The following is a 20,651-nucleotide window of genomic DNA, read 5'->3' as shown; positions in this document are numbered from 1 at the left end:
ATTTCAAAAACAAGATGTCTACTATCTTTTTATTTTCACTCTCATTTTTTTAAACATTAATTACCATGGGCCAGTAAACTCACAAATATCAACTGAAAAGGAAAAGGTATACTTGGCAACATTTTACATAAAATATAAACTACATGGGGTGCTTTGTTTTATTTTACCTAGATTTCCCAAAATCAATTGGGTTCACAGAACCCTAAAGGTTCATGGGTACATTCTCAGGAAACTCCAGTTCTCAATAGTGGTTTTGTATTTATATTTTTATATCTCTGATCATCTGAAATATAAATATAAGCTTTTTAAAAATCTACAATGGATGAATGGGTAAGGCTAGATTTGGCCTGCAGGACATAGATGATTATAATTGTGAATAACCACATACTTTGGTCACAATTGTCCCCAAGTACTACTGCTTTAATTTTTAAGTCCTCATAAGAAAAAAACAAAGTCAGACAACATATAAGTTTTTCCTTTTCATCAGGTGATGGGAACAATGAAAAGTGGGGAGAGAATGAGCCTTCACAATGAACTTGTTGTCTGAGGCATGCTGACCCCAGCAACCCTGGGTAAGGCAATAAGGATGCTGTCACATCTCAAGCACACTTTTGAATGCAGTAAAATAATTTATAATAACATACAATGAATGCTGTTAATTGTACATTTATTAGTTTTGTGATTCATGATTAAGAGCTACCAGAATAAAAAGTGCATTTTTAGCTATAGGTGTTTCTATTTTCGAACTATTATTCTAATTATCCTCAAAAAATAATTTAAATCATCACAAGTTGTTCAAAATATTTTTTTTCTTTAAAAACTGGTCCAGACCTTACTGAAATTTAAGAAACATGGCCTTAGACAATCAATTAAAATGCCTTTGCTGAAACCGGTTTGGCTCAGTGGATAGAGCGTCGGCTTGCGGACTGAAAGGTCCCAGGTTCGATTCCGCTCAAGGGCATGTACCTGGGTTGTGGGCACATCCCCCAGTGGGAGATGTGCAGGAGGCAGCTGATCGATGTTCCTCTCTCATCGATGTTTCTAACTCTCTATCTCTCTCCCTTCCTCTCTGTGAAAAATCAATAAAATATATTTTAAAAAATAAAATAAAATGCCTTTAACACTAATAAAAAATTTTGGTGATAAAGACAGATACAAAGTGAATATACCAAAATCAATAGCATGCTTAAGCACCAGCAATAAAATGGTAAACAATATAATAGAAAAAGATAATCACCATATTAGAAGAACAACAAAAGATAATGAGAAATAACATTAAGAAGAAATATTAAGTCAGGACATATGTTTGGGGGGGAGGGGGGGAGATTATAAAACTTAACCTAAAAACTCAAGAGTACCTGAATAAATGGAACAGCATTTGGAATAAAACTAAATAATGTTTAAAAAGCAATTGTTCTGAAATTTAATTATAAGTTTAATTCAATTCAATTAAAGTCCACACAGAATTATTACTGAAGTGTGACCATGTAGGAGTAGAAAAATAAAATGGTGAGAATAGTTAAGAAAGTCTCGCAAAAAGTAAGAAAGGAAGATGTGGTCAGGAAAAAAGTTACAAAATAGAACTAAAGGTAATTAATTTAATTAAACAAGTATCTTTCTACCAGAACTTCCTGGAGTCTTCTACTCCTGTCTGTTTCTGGGAAAGAGGAGTTATTGAAAGGCACGTAGCATTTACCAAGTGTATTTAAACAAACAAACAAACAAAAAACACTTCTCTATAAAACAGTCCCTATACATCTCCAGTACAACATAAAGCACAGTTTGAGAAATGCTCAAAACACTACAAATGAAAGAGCCTCCTGGACTCTCAGTTTCTTGACCTCTGCACCTTCAACTCTTTTCCCTCAATCCACTTTAGCCATTCACACCATTAATCATACCCTGGACTCCTCATCAACAGAAATCATACTGCCTCCAACAATCTCATTTCAAGCCTCTTATATTCAATTCAAACCACTCTCTCATGCTTTTGACTCACTTGCATTGCTTACTTCTGCCACATCCTTCTACCTCATGGGGGCTGCTAATCCTTAATCTACTATCCACGTTCTCACTGTTCATTAGCCTCTCCCCTCTCTTCACTTACCCTGTATAGCTTAAATTCTGTGTCTTTTTTAAATTAAATTTATTGGGGTGACTTGATTAATTATATTATGTAGGATTCAAATGTGCAATTCTGATACATCATCTGTATATTGCATTGCGTGCTACCACCCAAAGTCTAATACTCTTCTGTCACCATATACAGGTTGGCCCAAACAAATATATACACACTTTAACAGCTCAATTTTGAAAATAAAATGTATTTTAATAAAACTGCCTTTAAAATTATTCAATATGTATATTCATTTTTGGGTGACACCCTATATTTGACCCCATTTACCCTTCATTACACCCAAACCCCTATTCCCTCCAGTAATCACTTTTGTCTGGGTCTATGTGAGATTTTGTTTTTCTTGTCTGTTCATTTGTTGCTTTCAGTTTTATATCCACCCATGAGTGAAATCATAAGGTTCTTGACTTTTCCTGTCTGACTTATTTTGCTTAGCATGATATTCTCAAAATCCATTCATGTTGTTGCAAATGTCAGTATTTTATCTTTTCTTATGGCTCAGTTATAGTGGAATACTACTCATCCATGTCTTCTTTTCAATCATTCCCTTAACCTCACTCCACACACACTCTCATCTTTCCGCCATCAACTGACACTCCATCTGACACCTATCTTTCAACTTTGTGTTAAGAAAAAAATGAATGGCCCCACCAATGGGCAGTTTTTCTACTTACCGTCCAGATGCCATACCACTTACCCCCTAAAAGATCCCATTTCTTGGACATCACAAATCTCTCCTCTATCATATCTTTCCCATCCATGTTTGTACATGCTCTGATACCTCTCAGCTTAAAAAATGAACATATTTTTATACAACAAAACAAACTTCATCTGTTCCCTGATCTGTCCTCTGCCACCAATCCATTTTTCTGTTATCCTTTAAATCTTCTCAAAAGAGTTACCTGCATGTGCTTCTCCACAATCTTACTTTTAATTCTGCGCCAACCACTCCCAAGGAAACTGCTCTTTGACAAAATCCCCAACAACTGACCTTTTGTCAAATCAAATAGGTACATTTCTGATCCCCTAATGTTTCCTGGCAGCATGTGACAGAAAAAACTCCTCTTTAAAACCCTTTCCTAGGCTTCTGCCTTCTCATCAAAGGCGCCTTCTATATCACTGGGCACCATTTATCAGTCTCCTTTGCTGGCTCCTCCATCTCCACACAAACTCAAATCTTCAATAGTCCCCAGTATTTGGACTAAGCCCATATCATTCTTTCTTGATGATCACAACCATTTTTATGACTTAAAATATCACTTACATCTTGATAACTCCCAAATTTATATCTCTGGTGTGGACTTCTCTTTTGAACTTGATATTCATATGTCCAACCTCCTACTACTTGTCTTCACTTAAATATTTCACAGATATCTCCAATAGAATGCTTGAATGCCCCCTCTTCAAAATGAAACCATCAACCACACAATTACCAAAGCCAGAAATGTTGTGATCATCCTTGACACCTTCTTTTATTTTATTCCACTATATTCAATCTATCTGTGAGTATTACCTATTTAAATGTATCTCACTTTTTCTCCACCTTCACTGATCCCACATAATCACCATCCTCTGCCTAGGGTGGTTCTCTGGAGTCCTTGCTCCACTGTGGCCTCCTCCAATGCATTTTTTATGAACAGCCACTGGATCATATAAAAATCTAGGTCACATGTTCTGCCTCTGCTTGGGATCTTTATTAGTAAATCTTACACTAATAAAAAATTTAAAATTACTTAACATAGCTCCCAACCCCTTCAAAATATGGACTCTGGCCATAACCGGTTTGGCTCAGTGGATAGAGCGTCAGCCTGCGAACTAAAAGGTCCCGGGTTCGATTCCGGTCAAGGGCATGTACCTTGGTTGCGGGCACATCTCCAGTAGGGAATGTGCAGGAGGCAGCTGATTGATGTTTCTCTCTCATTGATGTTTCTAACTCTCTATCTCTCTCCCTTCCTCTCTGTAAAAAAATCAATAAAATATATTTTAAAAAAAATATGGACTCTGCTGGCCTCCTCAATTTCATAATGTGCCCCTTTCCCCCCATTTCTCTAAGCAAAAGACACTTTCCCATTTTGTTTTTTTGTTTTCTCATGTAATATCCATCTGCCACACCAAAATGCAACTTTCACAAATTCAGAGCCAGGCCTTGTCAATCTCTTTACTGTTGTATCCTCTGCAATGAGCAGGGATGCTTGGCCATTGCAGGTTCACAATAAATATTTTTTTTATTTTATTAGGGTGACATTGCTTAATAATAGTAGATAGGTTTCACATATACAATTCTATAATACATCATCTGTATATTTAATTGTGTAGTGACCACGCAAAGTCACATATGTTTTAAGTTGGCGAATGAACAGAGTACTCTTTTTGCCTATACACTACTCTTACCTCAAATGGCGCTACTGAAATTTTTGCAACCATCTTTAGCTCTTTGGAAAAGATAAAATTTTTCATAGTCATGTCCCATTTCCTCCTTGATGAATTATTCATAGCCCCATAAGCAACTCTCAGTGTGCTTATGAGAATTTCAAAAGCTGCTTCCATGCAATATTATTTCTGGGTCCTCAATTTACCAAAAGGCATCTTGCTTCACTAAAAATGCTTGTAGGGTGGTGTATTTCAATGAAATAAAATCTCACAAAGCTTGACCTGTGTCATCCATGCTACTGCCATGGTGATGAGCCAAATACTACTAGTACAAAATTCATTCCCATGGTGTTTAACACATGGCTTTGAATGTGTGTCAGCAACAGTCCCCCTGCCCTCTCATTCACCTCTCACCAGATGTTTTCAAGCATCATCACCCACATGTCCCCCAGGCCTGCATGGCACAGAACTAGCGCTCACCAACAAGAAATGAAAGAAAGGCAGCTGCATTGAGGAAGCCGTGTCTCCAGAGCAGATTTCATTTCAGGCCCCTGGTGCTGAGACTTCTGAGTTCTCCAGGCTCAGCTTTTGGCATTGGTTTAAACTATTTGGACTAAGACCACTGCTGACTCTATAGATATGGCTCCAGAGCATGACTAAATTCATTAATACCTTTGAATATTTATTTTCCTAGCCCCTGTTCCATTGCCTCCAAGACCCTGTCTTTTCTGTGTGCTCAAGAGCATAGCAGTATGGCCCAATATCCAAAAATAGGTCCATGGGACATGAGGAATATATACATGTGTTCGGGGGTCTAAGTCCTATACAGTACAATACATTTGGACAATAATCCTACCATGTTCATGTAAGTATGTTTGGGATTATTCAGATGAACTCAGTTACTGAGTTCCACTACACAACCTCTGTACTCATTTTTGTTTCTTATTTCCAATGGGCTGTGCTATGAGATGATATTGTAAGTACTGTTAGCAAAGAGAGGTGGACATGATTGCTAAAGGATGTGTTTAACCCAAGTGAAGGCCAAATGGTATTTAGAACATGCTTTTCAAAAGAAGACTTCTGTAGCAATCCTGAGAAAGAAGAACAAGGTAGGAGGGATCTCAATATTAAGCTATATTACAAAGCCACTGTTCTCAAAACTGCCTGGCACAAGAACAGACATATAGACCAATGGAACAGAACAGAGAACCCAGAAATCAACCCAAGCCATTATGCTCAATTAATATTTGATAAAGGAGCAAGAGCATACAATGGAGTTGCCGGGGTCCAACCCCAGCAGGTCCAGGGGTCCCCAAAGGCGTAGATGGAGTCGGCGAAGAAGGAATGACACGAAGACAGCGTTCAGTTGATCAGCAGCCTAGCCAGGTTCTGTAGCCAGGCTCTCCAGCCAAGTTCTGGTCTGGATCTCCAGCGAAGTTCTGCTTAGGATCTCCAGCCAGGTTCTGTGTCCATGTTCTCTTGCTAGGTTCTCCAGGTTCTCCAGCCAGGTTCAGTCACCAGGTTCTACTCAGGTTCTCTTGCCAATTTCTGTAGTCAGGTTCAGTCCAGGATCTTTTGCCATGTTCTCTCCAGCGAAGTTCTTCTGTCTCTAGGTTCTGAGTAGGTTCTGTGTTCTAAGTTCTGTGTTCTAAGTTCTGTGTCTTGCTGTCTTATTACGTCTGTATTTATACCAGTTGATTCAATCCTATCAATCTCTATTACAAAGGTTAGGGCGTTTCTTATCTCCATTCCAGGGAGTAAAGATTATGTAGCTTAAGCATGATTGTTCATAGTTAAAGTGATTAATTACCCACCTGGCACTTAGTTAAGAGGTTTTATTCCCTCCCTAACTTCAGGGGAAAATCCCTACCTGGGGAAACAACCTTTCTCAGAGACCTTGGTTAAAACACATAGTGCCAAGAAGGTGAGCAAACATATTAAGAACAGTATGCCATATATGCCAGGTCCCTTGAAACAGCAAGCATGGACCGGCTCCCGGCATGGAGTCAAGACAGTCTCTTCAATAAATGGTGTTCGGAAAATTGGACAGATACATGCAAAAAACTGAAAGTAGATCACTAACTTATCCCATACACAAAAATAAACTCAAAATGGATAAAGGACTTAAATGTAAGTCGGGAAACCATAAAAATCTTAGAGGAATCCACAGGCAACAAAATATCAGACATATGTCATAGAAATATCTTTACCGATACAACTCCTAGGACGATGGAAACTAAGGAGGAAATAAACAAATGGACTACATCAAAATAAAAAGCTTCTGCACAGCAAAAGAAACCATCTACAAAACAACAAGAAGGCCCACTGCATGGGAAAACATATTTGCCAGTGTTATCTCTGATAAGGGTTTAATCTCCAAAATTTACAGGGAATTCATACAACTTAACAAAAGGAAGATAATCCAATCAAAAATGGGCAAAGGACCTAAATAAACACTTTTTGAAAGCGAACATATACCTAGTAGAAAGACAAGAGACATATGAAAACCTGCTCAAAGTCACTAATCATCTGAGAGATGCAAGTCAAAATGACAATGAGATATCATCTCACACCTGTCAGAATGGTTATCATTAACAAATCAACAGATGATAAGTGCTGGCAAGGATATGTAGAGGAAAAGGAACTCTCCCTCACTTCTGGTGGGAATGCAGACTGGTGCAGCCTCTGTGGAAAACAGTAAGGAGTTTCCTCAAAAATTTAAAAATGAAACTCCAATTTGACCAAGTAATTCCACTTCTAAGAATATATCTCAAGAAATCAGAAAAGATATATGCACCTCTATGTTCATAGTAACACAATTTACAATAGCTAAGATTTGGAAACAGCCTAAGTGCCCATTAGTAGATGAATGGATTAAAAAATGGTGGTACATATACACAATGGAATACTATGCTGCTGTAAAAAAAAAAAAAAAAAAAAAAAAAAAAAAGAAGGAACCCTTACCATTGGTAACAGCATGGATGGACATGGAGAGCATTATGCTAAGCGAAATAACCCAGTTGGAGAAAGACAAATGTCACATGATATCACTCATTTGTGGAATATAATGAACAACATAAACTGATGAACAAAAATAGATCCAGAGATAGAGAAGCATCTAGTAGACCATCAAACCTCAATAAGAAGACAGAAAGGAGGGAGGTAAGAGACCAACCAAAGGACTTGTATGCATGCATATAAGTATAACCAATAGATAAAGACAGTAGTGGGGTAAGGGCATGTCCTGGGGGGTAGGAGTGGCAGGGGAGAAGTCAATAGGGAAAAAGGGAGACATATACAATACTTTAATCAATAAAGAATCTAATCTAATAAAAGACAAACATGCAAATTGACCATACATTTGCTGTGTCTTAAGCCATGCCCATCAGCCAATCAGAGCAACTATATGCAAATGAACCCAACCAAGATGGCGGCCGGCAGCCACAGAGCTGGAACAAGTAGGAAGCTTGGTTGCTCCAGTGATGGAGGAAGCCAAGCTTCCCGCCTGCTGCAGCCGGCTCTGAGCTCCACTGAAGGCAACAAAGTTTCAATTATAGAAGGTCAATAAATGCCTGAATTTAAGAAAAAGGAAAAAAAGGAGAGGCTAGGAGCTTCCATCGCCAGGGGGGTTGGCCAGCCTGAAAACGGCCCTCAGCCCCTCACCCAGACTGGCCAGGCACCCCAGTGGGGACCCCGCACCCTAAAGGGGGTGTGGGCAGCCTGAAAACAGCCAACAGGCTGGCCAAACCTCCATGGGGTGAGGGTCCGCACTGGGGAGGTGGGGGGTTGACCAGCCTGCAAACATCCATCAGCCCTTCACGCAGGTTGGCCAGGCACCCCAGTGGGGACCCCCACCCTGAAGGGGGTGTGACCAGCCTGAAAATAGCCATCAGCCCCTCATCCAGGCTGGCCAGGCACCCCAGTGGGACCCCACCCTGATCCAGGACACCCTTCAGGGCAAACCAGCTGGCCTCCACCCATGCACCAGGCCTCTATCCTATATAATAAAAGGGTAATATGCAAACTGACCCTAACAGCAGAACAACTGGGAATGACTGGTCACTATGACACACACTCACCACCAGGGGGCAGATGCTCAATGCAGGAACTGCCCCCTGGTGGGCAGTGCGCTCCCACATGGGGAGCTCTGCTCAGCCACAAGCCAGGCTGACGGCTGCCAGTACAGCAGTGGTAGTGGGAGCCTCTCCCGCCTCCTCAGCAACGCTAAGGATGTCCGAATGCAGCTTATGCCTGCTCCCCGCTGGCAAGTGGACATCCCCCGAGGGCTGCCGGGCTGCCAGAGGGATGTCTGTTTGCCAGCTTAGGCTCAATCCCCCGGGGAGCGGGCCTAAACCAGCAGGTGGTCATCCCCCGAGGGGTCTCTGACTGTGAGAGGGCACAGGCCGGGCTGAGGGACCCCCCCCCCCCTCGGGTGCACAAATTTTTGTTTACCAGGCCTCTAGTAAATAAATAAGAAAACATTATTTAGTTTCAGGACACAGACAAAAAAGACTATGACTTACTAGTAACAGTGGTTCAGATACTGAAAGTGAAGACAAATGAGTCATCAGGCCACAGTGGGGATGTACACCTCATATCCAAAAAGCCTGGGCCTTAGGATCCAAGCTATGTACACACCACCAGCATTGATTTAATTTCAGCCCAATGCTATCCTTGGTCCTGTTGCATCAGTGTAATTAATTCATGTTTTATTGGTCTGTGGTTTCATTTACACTTCACTAGTAAATTGGTTTGCCTCAGTAGTTGTTTAAGAGCTGTAATTATCAGGAATATATACCTGAATTTATGTTTGCCCATATTTAAGAACTACTAGAATAAACATATTTAAATTAAGCTCTATGGTTTTGTTTGCTTGCTTTTCCCTTTTAAAAGTTTGTGAATGCTTATGCAGTATAAAAAGCACGATGTTTGGAAAGAGATCAAAACTCAAATCCTAGCTTTGCCAGCAACTTAGCCATACTGTCTTATGGAGCAATTTATACATTCTCTTTGAACCACAGTTTCTCCGGAATGGTCATAAGCGTTATGAAAGATGATATGTGCTAAGCACCCAGCCTGCAGACAGTGAGAAATGAAGTTTGCCTTCCCTGTGCTTGACTTTCTGCTTACTTAAAATTTTAAATATCCTTTGACTGTTCACCCATAAATACCCACATTACATTAGTTTTAACCCTTTATATTTTTATAACACAAAACTGTGTGTGATAATTCATAACAATTTTGAAAGGTAAGTAATTAAGACATTATTGGCCTGGTCTTGAGGTGGAAAATGAATTTTAAAGCAGGAAAGAGACTGATTGAGGAACATGTGTTGCCTCATGATCAGTGGTATAGCTTGGACTTGGCTCCTACAAGACTTCTACACAAGTGCCACTGTTCTCGCCACTAAACTGTGTCCAGGTTACAGTCAAACGAGACCTCCTCTAAATTCTCTCCCTGTAATGTTATGCTGTGATTTCCCAACAGATACAAGAAGGGGTCTGGCTATTTCATAAATAATGTACATACAAAATTTATAAAACAGAAGAAAGTTGAAAAGCTGGACAACCTTGATGGGGGACACTGATTTTAAAGCAAGTACACTGACAATTCCATTTTTCCCATCCTTTAATGGTTCTGCTCACAATTGCATCCTTTTAGAATTTAAGGCCTATTACCAATTCATGCTGCAAAGAGTTTGTGTAATGGTTTTAAAAATTATATTAAGCCAGAGAACAGCTTTTTTTCCCCTAATTGCCCAAGATAATATGAGTGATAAGTAGTTTAAGCATTGGCCATGAAAGCATAGATAGGTACAATTGAATGTCCACTGAAATTAGGGGAGCCACTCACTCTTGTGTTTTATCCAAGATTAGCTATAAGGGCCAAAGAAGGCAAAGACTGTCTAACATCACTGATAGTGAAATTCTGGTTTCCAAGCAGACATAAAATTCCCTAGGACCGTGGTCGGCAAACTGCGGCTCGCGAGCCACATGCGGCTCTTTGGCCCCTTGAGTGTGGCTCTTCCTAAGCCTTAGGGGTACCCTAATTAAGTTAATAACAATGCACTTACCTATATAGTTTAAGTTTAAAAAATTTGGCTCTCAAAAAGAAATTTCAATCATTGTACTGTTGATATTTGGCTCTGTTGGCTAATGAGTTTCCCAACCACTGTGCCTAGAAGAACACCAGATCTTTCTCTGCTCAGATCAAAAAGTGTCCAAGCCAGCACTGCCAACAAATCCATGGCTTCAAGAACACAATGGTGATAGCGGTTGAACACGGGGACACTACAAAGATTAGAAACATGTGATGCCACATTTGTATACATCCACTTAGATAATATTATTTAATTCTTTCAAAATGTAGACGAAGATGCGTCAAAAGATGTTTACATTTAATAGAGAAAATAATCAAAGTAACTAAAATGTCCAAACAGTAATTATATAGTTTATTCTGTCCTTATGACAGGACATTATTCAGCCATTAAATTAATGTTTACAAAGAATTCTAAGGACATTCTTAGAATCAATCAATAAAATGTTTAGAGGTGTATGTCACTTGATTCCATACCCATGGAAACAGGAAACTTTGTCTGAGTAGCTGTTGATTGGACCAAGGACAGGGACCATTCCTGGGCTCCTAAAACCGGGTCATGTTTAAGATATTCCCAGTCCCTAGCTAACTGTCAGGGACTCGTCAGGTATGCATCTACCCAACTTCCATGTGGAGCCCAGCATGAGCTGAGCTGGGCACGGAGGATTTCCTCTCTGTTAGCCCCTGCACGGGGATGCAATAAAGCCAAACCTGCTATCTCACTTCACCTTTCTGTTCTGCACAAGGAAAACTGACCCAGTGGGCAACGATGATATTTGATAGTTTTATAACAGATCTTCCCCAAATTACTGAATTTTTCCCCATCCAGAAAAAAAATCATCAAGTAGTGGTAACTTTTTCTTTATAGGTCTTGTATGAAATTTCTCTAAAGGCACAGTAAACATGAGCTTTAAAAACTCCTGGGGGTCTCTCTCATCTGGAACTCTCTCTCAAACAGAGCACCTCCCATTCACCTCTGACCTGCCATCTACATCCCATCTAGTCGTACTCCAACTCCTTGGACCTCCTTGATCTTCAATTCTTCCTCAACCTCTAACCCAGTGTTACTCAGAATGGTTATGTTGAGTATGGTTTGTTATAGTCTAAGTTAAGGAATTTATACCAGAATGTAAACCAGCATGCTATTTCCTTCATAAACAAAGTAAAAAACAACTATATACAAGAAACAAACAAAAATACCACCTGAAATTAGCAGCATACTTAGTGACTTCATTGGTTTACATTCTGGAGTATGTTCCTTTTCTTGTCATGCACTAGTAACAAACAATTTTGGAGCAGCATCAGTCCACATACCACACTTTGAGTTGCACTGCTCTACCTCTTCCCAGTCTCTCCAAAATTTTAGTTCAGACAATGATAAACACATTGGCTAAAATAAAACAGGGCAACAAACCAGGATGGTCAAGAAAGAATTCTATTAGAAGGTGACATCTGAGTTAATAAGAAAAAGCTAACCAAGCAAAGATCTGGAGAAAGAATTTCCAGGTAGAAGAAACAGCCAGTGCAGAGGTCCTGAGGTGGGAGATAAAAGTTAAGTAAAAATATGTCAGGATTACGTGCTAGTGGATTATAGAAATCACCTGGGCTAGAGTTTCCCTAAGAAGGTGCTATAGCTCCACAGGATGGTAAGTGGTTTCACATTTTCACAAAGTTCCCTGGTCAGGCAAGTTTGAGAAAAATTGAATTAATTAAGTTTAAATTTATTTTTTTTTAAATTCAGTTGCTATTGTACATCATGAATATCCAAGTGTTCCCTGGAAGCAGGTTCAGGCATGCTATCCAACACTATAATGTTATGAATGAGGATACTAAGGTTCAAAGACATTCAATGGTTTGACCCACATCCAGTGGTGCACTGATAAATGTTTCACAATCATTTCTCCGCCACCGCCTCACCAACACCAGCAAATAGATGCTTACTGAGATGGGCATGCTTGCTCTCAGGTGTTCATCTCCTGGTGCTCATACCTTTGCATATGCTTTCCCCCTTGACTGTGGGTACACACAACCTCTGACTTGCACAGGTGATGGGATATCACTTCTGTGATTAATTAACATTATGTAAGAGTCCCCCTTGCTAGTGGACTCTCTCTAGAGACTCTGTTTCTCACGAATTGGCCTGTAGGAAATAAGGCCCACATGGAAGGAGCTAAGGGCGGCCTGCAGGTGACATCCAGAAAGACATCAGAGTCTTCAGTCTTAACACTGCAGGGAAATGAATTCTGCCAACAATGTGAGGGAGCTTGGAAGCAGATTCTTTCCAGTTAAGTCTCCAGATAAGAACACAGCCCAGCTAACACCTTGCCTGAGCCTCGGGAGACCCTGTGTAAAGAGCCCAGCTAATCTGTGCTGGGCTCCCAAGCCACAGAAACTGAGAAGTAATAAATGTGTGCTGTTTTATACCAATAAGTTTATGGCAAATAACTCTGTAGCAATTCCATTAACTGATACACTCACATCTATGCATGTGTTTATTATAGTTCTACTGCCATATAGTACTGCTATGTAGTACTAAAAATAATAAAATATGCAATAGTCTTTATTATATATAGCCACTTGCTTCTCAAAAAAAAAAATGCTTCTGTTGATTTTTGCTGAATTACAGTATCCATAATCTATGGTTGCAAGTGATGAGTAAGTGAAGTTTCAACATGAATGTTGGCTGATATTTTTATTTACACGAATGAGCAGGATGAAAGTGAAACAACAAACACATATTTCAAAACTTCCTTCAATTGCCAGTGCTGAGAGACTTCTGTGCTGAACTGCAAAACAGGTTTTGAATCCTCAAATGCTATTTCTTCCATTTTCGGTACTATTCACAGTGTAACTACTAAAGACATGAAAAGCTTTTAAGTTTCCCTGTATTATTAACACTTTCTCCATCACTCTGCTTGGAATGAGCCAGATGTCAAGAAACATTTTCAATAAAAAAAAAAAAAACAGTAAATATTTTACTGCGGACCACTTATGCCCGTGGCCATATATTCTTTTTTGTGTGTTTGTTGTTGTTGCTGTTTGTTTGCTGTTACAACCTTTAAAAAATATGAAAAAGCATGCCTAACTCTGTGAATATACAAAAAATAGTCCTGGGCTGATTTCTTTCATAGACCATAATTTTTCAAATACTCATCAATGAAACAATAAATCAAAAAAACACTGACTTGTAATATTTGCCAATTTCTGTGATATCAATACTTCCAGCGTGGCCACTTACAAATTACTGACATGATGTCACTAAATGTGGAGAAACACACAAAAGCCCACCATTTGTCTTAGTCTGCTCAGGCTGCCATGACAAAATACCAAGGATCAAGTGGCTCAAACAACATAAATTTATTTTCCCACAATAGTTCTGGAAGCTAAGAAGAAATGGAAGCCAAGATGCTGGCATATTTGGTTTCTGCTGAGGGCTTTCTTCCAAGGAAAGGGCTAGAGAGAGGGAGAAGGAGAGGAGGGAGTGTGAGAGAGAGCTCATGCCAGGTCTTTAATATCTCTTCTTATAAGGACAACTAATCCTATTCTATCAGGACTCTGATGACTTCATTTATCCTCAATTACCTTCTTATCTATCCCCAAATTCAGGCACATTGGGGATTAGGGCTTCAACGTATGGATTTTATTAGGACACAATCCCATCCATAGTACTTTTATAGAGCATTTCCATGTACAGATACTAGATCATACATAATAATAGTAAAAGTGAGAGAAAAAATTAGGAAGTAAATGATGAGTTCTCAGTACTTACTACCTTTTTTCTTTATATAATTTAATTGTAAATTGATATAATTTAATTTTAAATATGGACTGTGTTAAACAACTGGCTCTCAAGACTCCTGAAAATCTCCTAAGTGCCCAGTACAAGCCAGTTTCCACCATCCCTGCCAAAGCTTGTTAGCACCAGAGCTGGTCCTAGAACCCATTCTTGTAAACCTGGTGTTCTTTCTTCTCTTCCCTTCAGCAAATAGCCAAGACAACACTGTAAGGACATATATTTGTTTACTATCAAAAGGAAATACAACCAAACTCTAGACTTTGTGACAACTCATTTATTTTCCCAGGTTTTAAAAGGTATGAAGACTAATAGATTTTTATCCCACAGCCTATATATAGCTGGCTTGCTCATTAAATACATAATTTCTATACTCATTTACTACCTGCTTTCTTGGTAGGTCCAGAATTTTCTTGGTCAAACTTTGATAAAGTGCCATCTTAAAGAAATATTATAAACCAGTAGTCTCTCAAACATCTATGCATTAGAATCAACAGAGGATGCTTTATAAACGAGAGACCACACGAACTTAGTAGCATATCACAATTTGGGAGGAATGGTCCCCAAGAATCACTCATTTTAGCAAGTTCTGATGGTGATTCCAATGTAACTAGACCAGCAGCTGTTGTCCGATAAACATTTGAGAAGTATTAGCATAAATGATAAAGTTAGTCTAAAGAATGAGCCATCCAGCAAGCCCAGTGTGTCGTATTCTTTCATACACCTTTCCAGGGGTCCTTTTCAATCGTATCTGTATCAATCTTTACAGCACTGCTTTGTTTTAGTCCTGCAGATAATATGAATAAGATATAATTTCACTAGTTTTCTTATAAAGGCTAATAAGGCAAAATTGTAAGCATACAATATTTCTCTGAAATGGTTTCAACCTTTCTGTTTCCATTTCATTTCCCTGAATTCTCTAGCAAATCTGCTCTAAGGAATTAGAAATGCTTATTCCCAGTAACATGTAAATAATTAACCCATTGTACACCATAAGCATCTGTAAATGCAAGCAGCAGACTTTCCCCCCATGCCACGAGCGTCTATAAAAAAAAAAAAAATTGTTTTCCATAAGTGGCAGCCCTGACCAACTTTAAAATCATTTTTGGTGAGCTTTTTCAGCTGAAAATATTCAAGAAGACCCGAATTGTGACTAATATATTTGTTTTTATAATATTCATTGCAAATTGATTTTTTTAATTAAATTCAAAATATCCTGGCATGCGGGGGTGGTTTCCGTCTTGGACACGTGCCAGTTAACTGGTTAATATGGGATCAACCTCACTTTCACTCTTTCTCACTCTATCTCCAATCTCACCAACAAACCCAATCAGCTTCATGCTGTATCGATCCAGAAGCCAACCCACCTCTCACCACCTTTTCCACTGGAACCCTAATAACCAGCCACCATCCTCCTGTGCTGAGTAGTTAAAATAGCTTCACAGTGGGTCTTCCTGCTTCTACCTTTGTCTCCCATCAGTCTATGCTTGACACATAGTCAGAATTATACTTTTATTTGCTTGACAGTGTTGCAGAGTGTCTTCCAATTACCAGCTACGGAGCAAGTGGGGAATGGAATGGGGACCTCTGCCAGGCTTGCTTTCCCTGCTGTCTCCGAAGCTGGCAGAATATTAGCCACTCTCCAGACACAATCCTGGGAGGTTCTGAATTATATTTTAAGGTGTCAGTAAAATATCATTCTTCTGCTGGAAACTCTTCAATGACTTCCTATCTTAGAGTTTTGGGGGAACCGGTGAAAGAAGGTAAAGCCAAAAAACATATACAGAGTGTCCCAAAGAATGTACATACACTTTAACAGCTGATAGCTCAATTTTTGAAAATGAAATGTATTTCAGCAAACACCTCCTTGATAATTATTCAAAGTGTGTATGCATTTTTGGGGAAACCCTATACAGGTAAAACATATAGACACAGACAACAGGGTGGCGATAACTATAGTGAAAGGGGGCTGGGAGGAGGGTGAAGGTGGGCAAAGGAGTGGGGGAAATGGGAATGGAAAGAGACTTTGTTTTGGGCAACAGGTGCACGATGAGGGGCAGATGATGTTTTGCTGAGTTGCACCTTGAAACCTTATGGTTTTGTGAATTATTGTCATCATAATAAACTCAATGAAAAAAGAAAAAGAAATCCATTGTCCTTCCTTACTATGGCCTACCAAGAGCCTCATGATCTCTCTGCTCACTCCTACCCCTGTGCCGGATCCACCTACACAGCCTCGCCTTCCCTGACCAACTTGTGTAAAATGGCACACACCCAACATTTCCCCATCGTCAACTCTCCCACCCTCCTGCATTTATTTCTCAGAGCCCTTACCTTACTTACCCCTTGGCATATTCTGTGTGTCTCCTCCAACTAGAAAGTGGGCTTTGTGAGAGCAGGGATTTGTTGGTTTTGTTCACTATAATTTCCCCATTCCTGGCACGGTGTCTGCCATGTATAGTAGTCGCTTTCATAAAGTTGCACTCTCCCTCTCCCTATAGTAGTTGCTATTAATATCAATTTAACATAAATTATTGAATAAAGGTCATTATTGTCACCTTCCCACAGCTACTTCTCCTTTCACAAGTGACCTACAGTACATCTTCTCCTTGAGATCAAGCCACTTAGCATATCCAATTCTTCTCTATTAGAATGGACTTTATACTTGTGAAACCCAGTGCAAAATGAAAACTTGAGGCTCTTGTTCAAAAATTATTACTTAGTATTTCAAGATCACAACAGCAGAATATTAAACCAAGGTGAGGCCTTTCTATGCTTAGAACCCTGTGCAACAGTCCAGGTCACTTGCCTATGAAGCTGGCCCTGCTTTCAGTTCTCTGAACATAACACACTTGCCCTTCTGTCAAACCTACCACCTGCACCTACCACCTTCCCCTTATCTCCTATCATTAGATCCCAGGCTGTCCCTCAGGGAGGATGTCCAAGCTCCCTGGGCAAGACTAGACCACCTTGCATTCCCACTGCATATTACCTCTTTCATAAAACCATCATCCTTATGATAACTGTTGATTTTGGCCTTCTCTGCTAAGCTATAACGTATAAGAAGACAATGTATTATGTAATTATATTCCCACCACCAGGCCTGGAACCTAGTTGGTACCTAATGACTCCTTGTTAAATTGGCTAACATGAGGAACTTGCTGGTTATAGAGTTTTAGATACCAGAAAGTAGAATGAAAAGCTATTTGGGGCCCTAGCTGGTTTGGCTCAGTGGATAGAGCATCAGCCTGCGGACTGAAGGGTCCCAGGTTCGATTCTGGTCAAGGGCACATGCCTGAGTTGTGGGCTTGATCCTCAGTGGGGGACATGCAGGAGACAGCCAATCAATGCTTCTTTCTCATCATTGATACTTCTCTCTCCCTCTCCCTTCCTCTCTGAAATCAATAAAAAATATATTCTTAAAGAAAAAAAAAAGGTATTTGGGTGATCAGGGCACTCTCAGGTCATGATCAAATTGGCTCCTGTTGAAAGAGACTAGGACCCAAGCAGTCGATTGGGCATCCCTGCCCCAGGCCTGGGAAGGTGTGGGCACAGGAGAACTATGGTACTAAACACTGACAGCGGTGGCAGCCTTGACAGTGAAGCATGTGACAGGAGGAAGAATAAGATGTGAAAGTCAGGACAGAGTAAGCCTGGGAAGAGGGCAAATAAAAGGCACATTATTCCCCAATCATGTTGAACTTGAGACCACCCTGTTGGCATCTCAATGTAATACCTAAGTGGGAGTCCTGACAGCCAGATAGGCGCGGGAGGTGGCAGTGATGCTGTCATGATTCATTAAACAGCATCGGGGGAAAGGCCTGCATAAATCTCATTCAGGTATCCCAACCTCAGAAGGGTCTGAAGTACAGTCAATAAATCAAGACTGAACACCAGCATAGGATCTAGAGAAACCCTCTGGCATTTAGGAAATAACTAGAACACTCGGCAAATAGGTAGAAGGTAGGGTCTCCCAGCCAGGCCTTCCAGAAGCCTGGTGTTCAGATTCATTCCAGATCCCAGTCCCAAGCTGGTGCAAACAGGCGTGGCTGCGGGATTGAATGGGGCTGGGGCTGCACATGGAAGGCCTCAGGGCCTACAGCAGTGATGGCGAGCCTTTTGAGCTCGGCGTGTCAGCATTTTGAAAAACCCTAACTTAACTCTGGTGCCGTGTCACATATAGAAATTTTTTGATCTTTGCAACCATAGTAAAACAAAGACTTATATTTTTGATATTTATTTTATATATTTAAATGCCATTTAACAAAAAAAATCAACCAAAAAAATGAGTTCGCGTGTCACCTCTGACACGCGTGTCATAGGTTCGCCATCACTGGCCTACACCAATACAAGTGTGAAAAAGGCAGAGCTGATGCAAGTGGGACTTCTTGGCTCCCACTAATGTGACTTTCTCATCGAGGTGAGTCTCAGAAAGTTCATCTTACCAAATACATTCTAATCTAAGTTTCCAGCACACCACTGGAGCAGACACTGTTATTCAACTATCTTGATACCCATTCCCAACTCCGTCCTTGCCTACCTATTACTATAGAGCAGGGGTCCTCAAACTTTTTAAACAGGGGGCGAGTTCACTGTCCCTCAGACCGCTGGAGGGCCGGACTATAGTTTTAAAAAAAACTATGAACAAATTCCTATGCACACTTCACATATCTGATTTTGAAGTAAAAAAACAAAACGGGAACAAATACAATATTTGTATGTGCATGTGGCCCGTGGGCCATAGTTTGAGGACCCCTGCTACAGAGTCTGAAAAATGTGAGCTATGCAATTTTCCAGCATCCTTTGCAGCCAGGATGGCCATGTGATGCAATACCATCCAATGAAACAGATGGGGCTGTGTCTGTGGGAGCTTTAGGAAAAGACTTTTCTCCCCTGATGCAAGAGGCAGACATAGCTGCCACTACTTCTCCTTTCTCCCTTCCTTGAACAAGAATATGAGGTCGGAAGAACAGAAGCCATCTGGATACCACAGGCAAGACTGAGGATGAAAACAAATATGTGAGAAATGGAAGGAAGAAAACTAAAAGAGCCTGGATCCCTGAAAGCATCACTGAACCAGTATCTAGACATCTTGCTATGCAAGAGGCAGGGAAAACAACCTTATTGAGGCAGAAAGCACACCTAAAATGTTTATTCATACCATCGATTCTGTCATCACAGAAATCAGTATGTGCAACATTAGAGAGTATTTCTAAAATGACATACAATGGTTAAGAGTCAGACACTGGAGTCTGGGTTCAAATCCCAGCCTTACTGCTTACCAGCTAAGGCTCTCAATCTCTGCTTTTGTCCTCAAATGAAAATGGAAATTATACTGGAACCTCCATTATACAGTAGTTGAAGGGTTAAGAAAAAGAAGCTTTTTAGAACAGTACCTGGAATATGGTAAGTGCTCAGTGTATTCTGGCAATTACAATGATGATGCTGAAAGCCTAAGAGAAAAGATTCAGAAAATGAACCACCACTGCTAGCGCTTTTATGTCCTATTAGCCAAACTGCAGTCCTACACTTCTCTTTCTAGTACAAATTAACTCTGGCCTCCTCTTTTTGTATTCTATAGCTGTTTTTCCTGTGGTTGCATCTAATTCATATATGCAATTTTAAATTGAGAGGGATAGAAATAGATTGCCTACTTATCACCAATAGACTTGTCAAACCAAGATCATCTCTGCAAAACAACCCAAGATGAATATAACAGCAAAAGCATTTATAAACTCTCCTCGCTCTTTGAACCTATTCTCTCCCAGGCTTCTTGTACAGCTGCAATAAGGGAACCTGGCCTTCATGGACTCATGACTCACATATAATTAATCCCATGTACCTCCATGCAGCTCGAAGAATAGGATGTTTACAGCTTGCTCATAAACCAAGTATGTTAAACCCTAACTATAAAAAAGTAAACAGTATTCAGCTGACAATACAAAGTATCATGTTTCATCTTTTTTACTCATGAACTTAATGGACCATGAGAAAGACCTATTTACACTCCTGTTCTGTTATTTAATACAAACTAATACCTCTCCCCAAGCGCAGCAATAAAGGCTCCCAATATATCTGTCCTCTACAAAGAAATTAGTCAGAAAAAAAAAGAGACACTTTAATTTTCAGCCATAAGGCAGAAGAATAAATGTCCCGATAAGTGCCTATTTCATAAGTTAGTAATGTTTGATAAAAATATAACAAATATTTCTCCAAATGACTATCTGAGCTTGCAAGAATGTCGGGGATATTTTCAGG

At 40.0% G+C, this 20,651-nt stretch overlaps 1 protein-coding gene and 1 non-coding gene across 3 annotated transcripts in view; both read right to left on the bottom strand.

Moving 5' to 3' along the window:
- Positions 1-20,651, bottom strand: part of NELL1 (neural EGFL like 1) — a 706,205-nt gene that overhangs the window by 433,102 nt on the left and 252,452 nt on the right. The gene's annotated exons all lie outside the window — the stretch shown is intronic.
- LOC118665572 lies at positions 15,918-16,057 on the bottom strand. The gene has a single exon (XR_004970678.1). It is a non-coding gene; the product is annotated as a small nucleolar RNA SNORA7 (small nucleolar RNA).

The sequence above is a fragment of the Myotis myotis genome, unplaced genomic scaffold (assembly GCF_014108235.1).
Source record: "Myotis myotis isolate mMyoMyo1 unplaced genomic scaffold, mMyoMyo1.p scaffold_m19_p_10, whole genome shotgun sequence".
Taxonomy (NCBI): domain Eukaryota; kingdom Metazoa; phylum Chordata; class Mammalia; order Chiroptera; family Vespertilionidae; genus Myotis; species Myotis myotis.
This window is presented reverse-complemented; position numbering and strand designations above follow the sequence as displayed.